Source organism: Porites lutea, chromosome 2 (assembly GCF_958299795.1).
Source record: "Porites lutea chromosome 2, jaPorLute2.1, whole genome shotgun sequence".
In the NCBI taxonomy this organism is placed as follows: Eukaryota; Metazoa; Cnidaria; class Anthozoa; order Scleractinia; family Poritidae; genus Porites; species Porites lutea.
In genome coordinates, this window is record NC_133202.1 from 18,799,987 (window position 1) to 18,813,600 (window position 13,614).

A 13,614-nucleotide genomic window follows, 5' to 3' on the forward strand; every position below is an offset into this window, starting at 1 on the left:
ACTCCTTTTTATCATTTATTAAATACACTAAAATTGCGTGCTGTCTTTCGGGGTATTTTTCGCTTGCAGTTCCTCATGATCAGTAAGACATACTGAGCCGCGCGGAAGTTAAAGTGAGGTTTTCTTGAATTGTTCTCCTAGCCTCCTCCTATATCTTTGACCTCAGTTCAGCTTTCGCGTTGCTACATACGTATCTACTCTATGAACTACAAACGAAAAACACACTAATTTTTCCTAATATCTCGTTCTGCTGCCAAAATTTCCCCTGAATTCACAAAAGTGAGCCTACTCGCAGGCTAAATATCCCGCGTATTAAAAGTTGCCCATGGAAAATTGCACTAACCTAAATGTTGGAGAGCGCCTTGACAGTAAAAACCAGGGGTGCTTATCATTTTTCGAGGCTCGAAGGAACTGCATAATTCTTCTTTAACTCAGTTACTGATTTCCCAGTAGTTTTTACGTCACTAACTTAACACTCAATCTACTAAAATGTTCGTGAGCAGAAATTTCTTCAAAGTACTAAATTTGTCTATAAACCTACTAGCTTCTGTTCAATACCTATCTTGTTCCGCACGTAGATCGGAACAAAGAATAAAAAGTAACAAGTCCCTAAGTTTTACTAGATTTAGGTATAAAAAGTGTGAACAATTTCTCCGCCTCAGGTAGACCATGTAAAAAGCATGAATGTTAAAATATAAAGAAACTGCAAATCCATGCGGATGAAACTCGACAAAATTATATTGCTTCATACAGTGGAACCTTGCCCCACCCCCACCCCCGGGCTACTGTGGGGCATTGCATTCGTCCGCCCCCACCCGTGGGTGGGGCATTTGCAAGTTTGCGCTGCCCAGGGGCCAGGCATCTGCTAACCCCGGGGCTATTCCCGAGCTTTTGACACGCACGCGATTTCCTATCAGAATGTAACTACACAGAGGATATTTATACTGGGAAAAAAGCAGATTGGCTCATCTGTCAGGGACAGGGGGTTGTAAAGGCATGTTCTCGATTAGACTACGAGCAGTCTCTCTTTTTTCTTGGTCCGTCGAGCAAAACGCCCGAGACACGCAAATGACCACGCGCCTGACTGAAGGCGCGGGACGGGAGAGTCAACGCTCGCGCGTGCGTGCACCCCCTTACTAAATCTGAAGAAAAAGAGAGACTGCTCGCAGTCTAGTTCTCGATTTTATGCACACATTTCTTCACTGCTTATCGAGCCATAATAACATAGCGAAACTCCGGAACTGTCGACATGAATCAACGTTTTTTGATCAGTGAATCAAATTTCTGTTGATATTATTTGAAGAACATCCTTTCATATTTATAACCTATTCCTAACATTTAACTTTACAGCGCTCTATTAATTTTAATGTCAATAATTTTTCTAAAACCATAAACTGGTGCATGTCGTCGCGGCGTGAAGTCTTAATTAGAATCCTAGCGCTATTACGAAGGAAGACGTTACTTGAAACAAAAAATCGCACATTAAAATGCTTAAAAACGCACTATTCGACTGTGCAATCAATGAAAAATGTTGCAGTGTTGACGGAGGACGAGGCATTTGCCCTCTTTTTTCGTCCTCACCTCAAGGGATTTGACAGCTCAAGAGTCTCCACCCCCGGGAATTTGCCATCCTAGGGAAAATAAATGCTAATGCCCGGGAGTTAGGCCGGGGAGGCTGCGCAGCTGGAATTGACTGATGCATGAACGTGAGAGAGCACAGGTCGCCCACGCTCGAAATATGGGCATCGGCGAGCATCGGCATTGTTGCGTAACATTCAAAATGTAAGAATTTTTTTGGGAGAAAAAACCTATCGTTTCTGTAACCAACGAAAATGAAAGGATTTCAATAGAAAACAGTTTGCATTAAAAAAAGCTTAAACCTTTACATATAGAGAAAACCGTTTACATAAAAACCCATAAAACGGCCATAAATCGGCCCGTGGACCACACAGGAGAGACGTAGGTTACAGAAACGATAGGTTTTTTTCCCATACAAATCCTTATATTTTGAATGTTATGCAACAATGCCGATGCTCGCCGATGCTCATATTTCGAGCTTGGGCTACCTGTGGAGAGAGTAAAACATTTATGTGTAAATAGCGTGAGCTGAGCCCGAGCTGAGTGACATTTGAATTGTAAATTGAGTGGGGCTCAATTGACAAACAAAAATATTGTAACACTCCGTGGATTCAGCGAATAAAACGTACTGTGATAATGACAAGTGTCCACTGTTTTTATGCAGACCGCTTCACTCTTTACACACTCGTCCGATCCGTTCTCACGCTATCCACAAGCCCAAATATGGCAGCCAGCATGCAGCACCCCACTACACTACGTTACGCAATGACCCGTTACAATATAAAGCATAATTGTCAGTTATTTGGATTCGCAACCATCAAATCGGTAGCCTTACGAGCCCAATCTTCTTGGTTCAAAACCAAGAACACGACCAAAAATAGGTCAAAATAGGTAACGTGGATTTTATCTCAGCAGCTCGAGTGAGGCGGGACAGCGAATTTGGAAGCTCTTTCGTGAAGCGAGATGATTGCAATTGTTGTCGTTTTGTTGATATTTTTGTCACTCTTCGTCTTTGCATTGGTTTCGTTCATTTCTAAACATTCATCTGTAGCTGTCTTAAGGTTACTACCAGTGGGACGCAAACCGAGCATTTTATTTGGAAACGCTCTGCACTTGAGAGGAGAAGCTGACGGTATGTACGATACATGTTGAATCAATCAACAATGTAAATAATTTAGACCTATGAAGTAAAAAGTGGGGACCAAAATGCGTTTCGTAGGCATCGATCAAAGAATGAACAAGTGATTTTCGGGTAGGAAGTAACTGCAGAATACCCTGCCACTTCGAAGCTGTATCCCTGAAAGAGCTGGATACGGTATATACATGCAAACTCTCCCGGATACGACAACAATCTCCCGGTCTGCCGTACGGGTCACCAAATCTCCCGGATAAAATCGAGTTATGAGCTTTTCTGTGCTTTAATTTGAAATTTATCCCATATTCTCCCAAAATTCGAATTTTTTTTTTATTCAAAGTTCGGTTTCTGGGGTAGTTTCGCACGTATTTCATCACTGACAAAGATCAGTTTCGCCATTACAATCGTAAAAGCTAATTGTGATGGTCTGTAACTCATGTAAGACTTCATATAATGTACTAAGCCGATTAGGGACTAGATCAAATTGTGCTTATTGGGGGGGTCGGGTACAGGGGGGTTGATGGTTGGTATTCGGGGGGGGGGGGGTAATGCAAAAGAAAGAGTCTCCAGATTTTCCAGAGGTTGGCATTCCTGGATACGTGGATACGCAGTTACCTCTTTTATGCGCTTTTCTACCTTCAGTGGCTTTAAAACCAACGCATAGACATATTGTATTCTTTTTATGCTGTCTGTGTATATTGAAGCGGATACGCGTATTTACCAAGTGGATACGCGGATACGTACTGGCATTAAGTGGATACGCGGATACGCGGATACGTAGTGACCCAGGGTAGTGACTGAGTATCTGCGTATCAGCGTATCCACCTTTTTTTGAGTGTTGCTTTAGGGTATTCTAAATTTTTAGCTGTTGAACGAATACCCTGCGAACAGAGTCTTCTTCGATCGTCCTAGATACAAGTCGGGAAGAGGAAGGAACCTCTGCCAACATCCTTCACAATTCATATTGAGCTAGCCTGTTCCAGGCGTTCGGATAGTGGAGTGTGGGGCGCAGGAAGAGAGCGAGAAAAACATAAGGAGGAAAAGAGGGAGAGGGAGATAGGAGAGAACGTTAAAAAGTCTTACAAACGTTCCCTCGCTCTCAGCCCTACCCCACCCCCTCGTTGTGTTTTTTTGTGCTCACATCTCTCACATCGCTGTCCCCACGTCCTGAATGCCTGGCTAATATTGAGCATGCTCCAAATTCAAAATTATGCAATTGTGCCTCTCAACCTCCCTTTCAAATAAACGACCACGCGACTTCTCGAAGTTTTTTTTCAGAAAAACTAAGGTGCAAATAAGCAGTAAAATTCTTTAATTTTTTATTTTTTATTTTAAAGCTAGACAACCACTAAAACATATTTGAATATATTAAAATCTCAAATAGTGCCAGAAGAAGTGACAGTCTCTGTTTCCCATGTAGTTTGATGTGGTGCATTTGGACATCTTGGTGACGATGGACAGTCTTTTGAGTTTTTATCTATTTTTCTTGTTTTATTTACCAGGCAACCATTTTTCAAAGGAAAAGGCCAGAACATTATACGTGTTTCCTTTTCATTCGTTTGCGTTGATGTTATTATTTATTTTATTGTTGTGTTTCCAAATTTCTCCTTAATTATAAATTGCTGCTGTTCTCGAACTGTTTTATGATGAATTTAAAATTACAAAATGCTGCACAAAGAGCACATCTTTGTTGACTTAAGGGACTGTACGTTATGTATGGCTAAGGGGGTGGTATTTAGAGAAAGGGGGCTAAAGTTTTCAATATTAGTGGAAATGGGGGGTCTGTTTTTCAAATGCAGTAGAATTTGAGGGGGTAGACTTTAAGATTGTTGTTTCAACCTTTGTGTTGCCATTTTGCACAGATGTATTTAAAAAATTGAACTAAGTTTTGAAATCTCTATTCTCTCCAAGTGCCAAACTGGTGCGGCAGTTAGCCTGTTTATAGACCCTCTATTTTTCTTAAGGATCTTGGAGCACCCTTATGCGGAAATAAAACCGCGTGGGATTTATTGATTGACGCTTTCACGCGTGAGCAAACACTGTTGAATTGAGAAAAAAGATCAAAAATTCTGTGGATAGGCCTAGGTCTTAGTTCGAAAGTGGAAAAACGCGTGAGGTGATGTGGCGTTATTTAAAATTTGTAATATGTGACCTATTAAATCCCGTTAACCGATGCAGTAGAAACCAGCACGGCCAGTTGCTCGCGTGAGGTCTCGGATTATACAATAGAGAATAAATCTAGTTAATTCTCTTTTGGTTTCTGTGTTTAAAAATTGTAGTGCGTGCGCATTTTGCCTTCAGAAAAAAGTTTCATTGTTGAGTGTATTCAATATACTGAGGATATTGCTGTATTCTATTTGAAAATAACCTTGATACTATTAGCTTTAGAACATTACATTATTTCTTTTTGATACCATTGGTCCTTTGAATCAATCGGGCTTTCGCTCTTTACACTCAACTGTAACTGCTCTCCTTGAAGATACTGATAACTGGGCCTTTAATATCGATCGTGTTGATGTTAATGTTGTGGTTTTTCTTGATTAAAAAAAGGCATTTGATACTGTTGATCATGATACCCGTTTATCTAAAATGAACCTTTACGGAATACAAGGAATTGCTCTCGATTGGTTTAGATCGTATTTGACAAATCGTGCACAACGATGTCTTGTTAATGGTTCCCTTTCTAGAATCTGTTCACTTAAATGCGGGGTACTTCGGGGAACAATTCTTGGTCCCCTTTTATTTCTTATTTACATCAACGATTTGCCAAACTGCCTAACTTCATGCCAGCCTAGGATGTATGCTGATGACACAAACATCAGTTATGCAGATGTTGATGTAAATTCAATACAGTTAAATTTGAATCACGGTTTAGGTAATCTAAACAAATGGCTTATTTCCAACAAACTTAGTTTGAACACTGCTAAAACTGAATTTATGCTAATTGGATCAAGACAAAAATTGAGTACTTTCTCCAGCCAACCCGAGCTCTCGATTGATAATGTTCCGATAGAAAAAGTTATCTCTGCAAACTCGCTTGGAGAATTTTTTTTGATGAAAATCTACGGTGGCAAACGCACATCGATAAATTATCTAAAAAGATCGCTTCCGGGATAGGAGCAATTAAAAGAATTAGAGATTTTGTTCCAACGCCTATTCTCCACTGTATATACAACGCTCTCATTTAATCTCAATTCGATTATTGCAATATTTTCTGGGTTAACTGTGGAAAAACTTTGTTTGACAGGCTACAGAAGCTTCAGAACCGGACTGCTCGTGTTCTAACCTTTTCTAGATATGATGCTGATGCCAACCGCTTATTTAGACAACTTAATTGGAACGACTTGAGCACTCAGTTTCAAATGCAAACGCCCTAATGCTTTACAAGTCTTTAAATGATCCTGTTCCAGGATATTTATCCTCTAAATTTGTTAAACGATTTGAAACGAGCTACTCCCTAAGGCACTCTGTTAACAAAGTAATTGTCCTGTTTCCTCGAACTGACTTCATGAAGAACGGCTTCAGTTATAGCGGAGCAGTTCTCTGGAACAGTCTGCCCTGTGATATGAGAGAGGCTAAATCTTTAAGTCAATTCAAACGATTGGTTCATCTAAATTTCTGATTTTTAAAGTACTGTGTATACGTCATTCATGAGAAATAGGTCTTAGTTAGGTTAGTTGTTTACAGTTATGCATATTGTTTAGGGTAGTTAGGTTTATTTAATTTTTTTAATACTCCTGTTGAATTTTACCGACTTTAAATAAAGAATAATGAATCATTCTATCTGAAAAATGTTATTTCCTTTTTTTATAACGTTTCTTTTCTTTCTCTCCTTAGTGTGTGTGTGTGGGGGGGGGGGGGGGGGGGAGGGGGTACATTTATTTTTTGGGCCATAAACAGGGGTTAAGTTTTGGATGTAGACGCTTTGTGGGGGGCACATTTCTTATATGCCTGAGTTGGTTAAAAATACCACCACTCCCCCCCCCCCACCCCCGCCATAAATAAGGCACAGTCACTTAACCTAATTTTACCCCAACATCAAACAAGAACATTTGCCTAATTTCATACTAAACATAATTGACTCCTTACCCATGCCTTGCACATCTTTAATCAGCATAAGAGACATGTTATGCTCTTTTTGAAGCCTGGCTGGGGTAAAAAAAAAAGAGTAGAAAACTCTTTTTTCACCTCTTTTATTGTTATTCCCCACCAGTAACCACATATAGTCTTAAAGGACTTCTATTTTTGTAAGAGTTATTGATATCTTGTAAGTCTGGGTCATGAAAGTGGACAAGACTGTATGACGGTGTTTAACATTATACAAAATTATGGCAAAGCATTTTCAACGTTTTAAAACAACACAGGGATACTTGTCGGCTAGCAAGAAGAAGGTTGTTTTTTGCCTAGAAACAAAGAAGTTTCTTCCTATAACTGGGGATAAATCTCGCAAAAGTGATTGGAATTGACGCGTTTGGCTACGGACGAGAGTTTGAGCAATTTTGTCCACTCTTGCTCAGATGTCGAGAGCCAAAGGAGATGTTAGCACTTGACAAATGCTTTTGGAATCGACTGAGCCATTATGATGACGATGCAACCATTTCTCACAATAATGAAAACCTAACAGCCTATGAGCAAGATCTCCACGCGCGAGTGGCACGCGAAAGGAGACGCGCGAGCAAGGTGCGGGGAAAGAACATGAGAGCTCTTTGTTTCCTACGCCCCTCACGGGTTCGCCGATCACTCGCGCGTTCGCTTGCCGCTCGAAATGGAAAGGTTGCTCCCAGTCCATAATATTTCTTGGTAATCGTGCGCGTTCGCTATTCGGTGAGCCAGTCTACGTTAGGAATTCTGGAGAAAAGTTCGTGCTATTTACATACTTAAAAAACGTCCACTTTGGCTCCACGTCTCCTCTTGCACCCATTTAAACCAACCCTTAACAATTAATAACATTGCGGCACTCACACTTGCTTGACACAAAAAGTATCTCATACGCGTAACACCACGACGCCCAAGTGTACGCGCCGATAGCGTTTTGTTTACCTTACTTCCGGCTATTTCAGCTTCGAGCTCCCGATCACTCGAACTTTTTTCGATTTCCCTTGCAGAGGGACGGAAGCAGACTAGCAGGACTGCTTCTCTCACCTAAATACCCTTCATCCCACTATTAAATTTATATTCTGCTACTCATGCATATTTTTCTTTTTTCTCGACGTCAAGGTGTCCCTCAATGATGGTATCATTGAGACCTGCTTTTTATACTAAAGCCATAGACAAACATCAGAACCATTTATCATATTACCGCTTACATAACCGACCTTTCCATTCAGCCTTGCCCTCTGTCCAACGAGCATTCTTCTCTCGCGGCGAGGGAATGGTAAATGCTGACTTCGTGTTAAATCCAGTCACCGGTAAGGAATCGAACACCCGGATACTGAACTGGATATACCCGAAAATTTTAATAACCACTTACAGTAGCCTTGGTTTTTTTTTTTTTTTTTGCAAAAACCTCTGAGTTATACACTCTACCAACTGCGCCTGCTACATTTTCTGCCGTGTATCCAAGGGCTTTACTTTCGTCTGGCTTGCGCCACCTTCATAATTAGCATTTGCTGTGCGACAGTGTGTGTGTTACGACTCTTTGGTCTCAACCAAACTGAGAAGATTGGAGTCTGTTATTCCATATTTGAAGTACCTGGTGACATAAGAACGACTGAATCAACGGACTGCACTTCACTGAATAACAAGAACATTTATTAGCGTTTGGTAAAAGAAAAACATATTGTCATACTGAGAATATTGAAACAATAGGGAATCTCGTATATGCATGCTAGCAAGGATAACGGGAAAAAAAGGGAGTATCGTAAAAAATCCGCGAAATGGGTCTTCCGTCGGTGCTCGCTACTCTATACACTGTTTTTGCAGCGACCGTGTTGGAGGATTAAAATAATTAAACAATTATTAGACGAGGTTGAGCAAAATATCGCGATTTGTTAGCGGCGAGGAGATCAATTATTTGCCGAAGGCGAAGGCTGAGCCAAATAATTGATCTGCGAGACACTGACAAATCATGATATTTTGCGATAACCGAGTTCAATGATTGTTTTGTCATTCAATTTTAATGAATATCTTCGGAGAGCGAAGCGATCTGCCATTTTTCACGCAACAGAAGAAAGGCGTGATTTCGTCTACGCATGAGCAGAATACTGTTTGCTTCCAAACCACAAAAGCCAAACACAGTTGGACGACATTAGCATGAGCAGGCCATTATTTGTACTAGGCAGTTATTTGCAAGTCACGTAGTGGACTTTCGGCCGATGAAAAGGAAAAACAAATTACATCGATTGATAATAAAAAATATTGCCAAAAAAATGACTTTTGCCATAAATTATTCAACGTCAAAAAAAAATTTAAAATACTCTAACAATCGACATGTGGTGGGTCATCACCATTAGCAAGTCAACAAAATGCCAGCGATTATTATTTCTCAGAGAGTGACTACTTCAGCAAGCACATTTTAACCTCTATTAATCGTATAAAAACAACAGCAACAAAGAATCTTAACAAAAATTATTCGTAAAAGCAGATATGATTAAACTTCACGCGAATAATGGAGTCTACCTCCGTTTGCGTTATGTCATGTTGTGCTGCTAAATCAACAGAAATCGTAGCTCATAAAGCCACGACACTTGTTTAAGGTCCGATTGAGGTCTAAAACGTTGTGGACAAGGTGTATTCGTTACTTAGCTCTCATAACCGGCAAGCTTTTTCTCTTCTTCTGTTTTCAAAATTAAAAACTTACTGTCTAAAAACGGCTTCCGGTCCAGGGCAGTCGGACCAAGTACGTGTTCGTTCGACAGCGTTTTATTTAGTCGCAAGATGGACCTTTTAATTTCTTTAAATTGACTGAATAGACAAATACAGAAAGCTGAAGCTGAGCTCGTCAATTTTTCATTACTCGCAACTCCACGACTCGCATTCTACGCACACCCAGGCGCCCTTTAACAAATAATGAAGCCTTGACTGTACTCTGTTTTAGCAATAGAAAACGTGTTCCTTGTTTTCATAGCCTGATATAAACACGAGAAGAGTTGGGAGAATTCGAGAAGGTTATGCAAACCAGATACGAAGTCGAGCGTTTGCATAACTGTCGAGAAAAGAAGAAAACATCGTTGAATTCCTCAAAGGACGAATTCGTAACCAAAAGCTTTCCTCAGTCCACGAAAAGAAACTGAGCATTCATTTGAACTTTCCCTTTCCATTTATATCTTTTAACGGTGTATTTTTAACCCTGAAATGCGAAAATTTGGTTTTGAAAACCACCACATGGTGTGATTCACAGTTGGCGTGACAGCTTTAGCTCCGTGTTTTATACTTTCATTAAACATGCTTTTTCAACCAATCAGATTGCACGTTATATCTGAACTTTATTATAAATTAAAACAGTTATTCACCATAGTGTCGCTTCCTGGTGGTGGATTTTTATCTCGCCGCTTCGCGGCTCGCTAAATACACCTCTGTCACCACTTCAAATCACTAGCCACCTCCACTTCAGTGACCTTCACTGACTTTCCGATGGTAGTCCCAGTGACGTCATCGATTGTGACGTTGAGGTGCTTGGTCCGTTGTTTTCAAAGTTTTTGCGGCCGTTTTGTCGATCAAGAAATTTTTGCTGCAGAAGTATTTTTCAGAAAACTTTGAAGCAATTTGAACCAGCAGTTTCAGAATTATTTGAAGAACATTTGCTTGTGCGTCTCACTTCTAGCCGCACCAGACGAGTTTGTTTAGGTCACGCGATATGTCTGTCGGAAGTGCGTCTCAGTTCGCGGCTTTTTACCGTTAAAACCTTGGTTTTTTTTCCCTGAAATCGAATTTGGAGTTCATTTCACACCATGGAAAACCTACATTAAGCTTGGCGTTTTCCTCGCCGATGGATCGAAGTTTCGGCTCCATACTTCGGTCGCAAGTTCAGCTTACTCGAACTGCCGTGTTTGGAGCGGAAACCTCCATTGCCATAGAAACTGGAAACCTACCGATGTGAGAAAATTTGTTTATAACTACAGCGTACGCCTGTCTGACGCTCATCCGCCTGCTCGTACAGACTGGCAGGGAGTAACTACAATCAGCAACAAAATTAGTTGAGACACTTCGCCCTAAAGGGGCTTTCTGACGTTTTACCTACTTCAAAAGGGGAAAATTAAGTTCTCCCTCACCCATCCCCTCCATGCAATGTTGTGCCGCTGTTCAAGCTACCTGTAGAAAACAACAAACACCCCAACTTTGAATCGACGAGACGGGGGAGGGTTGTGGATTCTTTTGTTCTCTGATGTTACCCTTTTGTGGTACAATGTCTCAACAATTTTGTTACCAATTGAAAAAAGACATGAATTCCTTCCCTCCTCCCCTGGAGAGTTTTTTGTCCCTGTGGTTTCAAAAGGCTTTAAAAATGAAAGGCTTGATCGAACTTGATGTATCTTGATGTTTTTGCTGTAAACATGCGACTTTTAACTTTTTGGGAGAGCTTTTTTCATTTCAGTTGTCTTTGCGTTTTATTAGAGCACTTACGCAAAAATGTCGGCGATGGCTACGAAAACGTCACATAAAAATTGAATATTCGCTGCTTCAAAGTTTATCGCGCTTTGTCCGTCTTGTTCAATTCGTATCGATAACTTCGCGTGATAAACCAACTCGTGTGAAGGGCCAACAATGATGGAAATTGTTGCGTCCGTTTGCACGTAGTGGGGCTACTAAAAAACCGTGTTTCGCGAGGGTTAGTGCGAGATACGCATTCTTTAATGAAACAACTGTTATAGTGATTTTCGGTTTTTAGTGAAAGCGAAATATAGTAATTTGCCTGGAAGGAGTCGCAAATTTTTGTTTTAATGACCCGTTTTCCTCGCTTTCCAACCCCAGTGGCAAACACTCCTTATTTCTGTTTATATACTAAAACATTTCTCGCACTTTATCACAGTTGTTCTTCAGCTTGTTTTTGGATGGATGCAGAGACATAACCACGAAGGTATTCTATGTCTTTGGTTTAGCCCGACATATCCTATGGTGTTAATATACAAACCGGAATTGGCTGAGGTAAGGACGGGGCGTAACTAGGTAACACTTCAAATTGAAGGCTAGGCTGATCGGACAGCCAAGGGTTAAAAAGTTATTGGCCCAGTATTTCGACTAGACAAACTTGGTAGCCCACTATAAACAAACTTGAGTTCGACGGTGCGCTCCTTCTACCGCTCTCTACATCAGTGCTCCAAGCCGGTTTTACGGTTGGTTGAAGCCTCTGTTCAGTCTGTTAATGTGGCTGTTTGACGGTTGTCCAGTTTATTTTCTTAATAACGCCAATTACCCTGTTCCCCGGCTGTTGTGGTAGGGGGTCTACTGTATTAACGTTGAAAAAATGCCGTTGTTTTCTTGGAGAATTGCGACGGAACGTCACTTCTGATTGTCCCATGTAAGCTCTATATAGTGTGTTCATAAACTGTGTTCACATTCTTCATTTTATGAGTAGTTCCAGAAAATACCCATACTCTCCCCAAGGAGGCCAACGGAAATTCTGAGGGGATGGAGATTCGAAAGGAGGCAATTTACGAAGGTGTAAGGGGGGGAGGGGCTTTTCGAGGTATGTTTTTCGGGGGGCTCTGTGCAAGAATGGTGAGTTATTAAAACTAATAGCTGCTCTGTTGAGCAAGCTATCAGTTATTTTTACTGTAACTGGTGTTTCAAAACAAGAATGATTGTTTCCATTGATGATTGATGACCTTTTAATGGCGGTCGGCTGAATGCTTTTTTCGTTGCTCTAATACGCGATAGTTTTTTAAACACACTACACCTTGTTTACCCCCCAAAATTTTGTATAACCGTTGTTTCCAATTTCTCCTGGGTATTACAGTCGTCCCAAGAGAAATCCAAGACATTATGAAAAATTTGGGACGGGGGAGGGGAAGGGGGCTAAACAGGGTGCATTATGGTCTATGTGAAAATAGTGGGCCCGATCCATTCAACCAAAATTCCAACCGGTCCGACCGGGAAAAGAGGACCACCTCAAAAGGTGGACCCGTTTTTTCGAAACTTTTCCGGTTGGACCGAGCCGATCCATTGAGTTTTGGACCGAATTTCCGGAAAGTTTGGTTGAATGGATCGCGCCCAGTGAATACAATTGTCATCGGTAAATCACATGGAAAGGAAATAGTCGGACGCCTTACTGACGATAATACTAGCTTATTAGGGAGCTTGACTAAGCAAAAGGTGTTTTTGAGCGACGCTCGTCGACCATATCAACTGGGAGGTCCTTTCCCTTTTAATATGCCTTGAGGCTGCCAATTTCGTATTGCCAAGAAACTTTACTCTTATAGTGACGATTTTTCCTAAAATGTGGGTCAAACCACTATCCACTTTCATTTGACGTGCGTCGCTCAAAAATGTCTTTACTAAAGCTCCGTAATGTGAGATGCGCTTAATGTAGGTTTTATTGTAACTTTGTTTCAGCTTTTGCTCAACAGTTAAAAACACACGACTAAGTCTGTGGATTACGACCTACTACATCCTTGGCTAGGTACAGGTACGCTGACGTAAAAGAAATGATAGATTCCTTACTTCCTCGACAACGTGAATCAACTAATGAATACTTTTCTTAGTCTTAGTCAAACAATCAAAAAACCAAGCTCCAAGTGTAGTCCAAGTGTTATTACTAAAACCACAATTATAGACCGCACCTCAGGCACCAAAACTTTGGAACAGGTCGCCCGTTAATATTCGTAATGAGGAAAATTTTAATCTTTTTAAAATATTGCTTAAGACATTTTTTTTAACTAGCTTTGTATTAGATCCAATAGATATTTTATAAATACTTATTTATGTAGTTTTAACCTTTATAGTTTTCGTTAGTTACGGTTTTA

General features: G+C 40.6%; 1 long non-coding RNA gene across 1 annotated transcript; it reads left to right on the forward strand.

The window, feature by feature from the left end:
• The first annotated feature begins 2,337 nt into the window (after positions 1-2,337).
• LOC140927958 (uncharacterized) lies at positions 2,338-13,368 on the forward strand. Its single transcript, XR_012164596.1, has 3 exons — positions 2,338-2,710; positions 11,682-11,797; positions 13,205-13,368. It is a non-coding gene; the product is annotated as an uncharacterized lncRNA (long non-coding RNA).
• Positions 13,369-13,614: the final 246 nt, after the last annotated feature.